The sequence below is a fragment of the Olea europaea genome, chromosome 12 (genome assembly GCF_002742605.1).
Source record: "Olea europaea var. sylvestris chromosome 12, O_europaea_v1, whole genome shotgun sequence".
In the NCBI taxonomy this organism is placed as follows: domain Eukaryota; kingdom Viridiplantae; phylum Streptophyta; class Magnoliopsida; order Lamiales; family Oleaceae; genus Olea; species Olea europaea.
In genome coordinates this window covers 31,196,319-31,197,839 of record NC_036248.1, presented here as the reverse complement: position 1 = coordinate 31,197,839, position 1,521 = coordinate 31,196,319, and positions in this window count along the sequence as shown.

The window sequence follows — 1,521 nt, the reverse complement described above, 5'->3', positions numbered from 1 at the left end:
TTAACTATGACCCATACAACACTTTAGTGCTCATACAAGTAAGAAAAAAAAATTCAAAAATGCCCATGTACTGTACTATGGGGGCGCTGTCCCGCACCCGGAACATATTAAGTGTCCTTGACAAATAGATAACAATAAATATGTATTTTACTCTATATGAATCACATATTACAATAATCTCCACCGTGATGAATATCCACTCCTTTGGAGAAACAATAGAGAAACATAATTGGGAAAAATACTATCTAGGACCAATAGGTTGTGATGCCTCTTTTCTAATCAAGGTCAAGCAATGCTTGAACTTATTCGTGACAATGTCTACTGCATTTTCAGAAGTGTGAACTTTCTCAAATGGTAGTTTACAGGAAGAAACTAATTTTATGATCCTATAAAACTCCACATCTGCATGATTAGTACTGTCACATTTCAACTTAACTCCATCTTGTTGAGCACCCAACTCCTTGACCATTCATGTAAGGCATAAAGCTTCCTTGGCAACCTTAGCCACTGCAGTGTTGGCTTTAGCAGCACATTTGGACATGCAGTTGAAGAAGATGAACGTAAAGACATATTTTCTTCATGGAGATTTATAAGAGCAGATTTATATAGAGTAACCAAAAGGGTTCAATTAGCCTAAACTAGAGCACTAGGTCTATAAATTGGTGAGACACTTTATAGGTTGAAGCAGTCTTCTCGAGAGTGGTACAAGCGATTTGATTCCAACATGATTAGGATTGGTTATAGAAGATGTGAATATGATTGTTGTGTTTATGAAAAGAACCTTGACAATGGTTATTTTATTCTCTTGTTACTTTATGTAGATGATATGTTGATTGCTGCGAAGAGTATGAGTGAGGTCAACAAGTTGAAGAATTTGTTGAGAAGAGAGTTCGATATAAAGGATTTGGATGCGGCAAAGCGGAATCTTGGGATGGAGATTCGTAGGAACAAATATTTCAAAAAATTACGGTTATCTCAATGGAGTTATGTTGAGTAGGCATTAGAAATGTTCATCATGGGTAATGCAAAATCAGTAAATACACCTTTAGCAAATCATTTTAGATTATCTATTGCTCAGTGCCCGAAAACAGATGCTAAAAATGAAGACATGTCAAAAGCTTCCATGTGCTAGTGCAGTGGATGTCTAACATATGATATGGTTTGTACAAGCTTGAATTTGGCATAAGCTGTTAATGCACTGAGCAAGTTTTTGGCAAATCCAAGTTCACATCATAACCTGAATCCATATATCCCATAATTAAAAGATCATTTTGTTGCTTGCTAAACATGATGTCATAGTGTGTAGTACCTCTCAAGTATCTGAAAATCCACTTCACTGCATCTCAATGCTTTCGTCCTGGACTTGTAAAAAACTTGCTCACCACAAATACCTTGTGTCAAATCCTATCTTGTACAAACCATAGCATACAGTAGACACCCATCTATATTAGCATATAGAACATTTGACATGTCTTCATTTCTAGCATCTATCTTCATGTACAAAGCAGTAGACAATCTAAA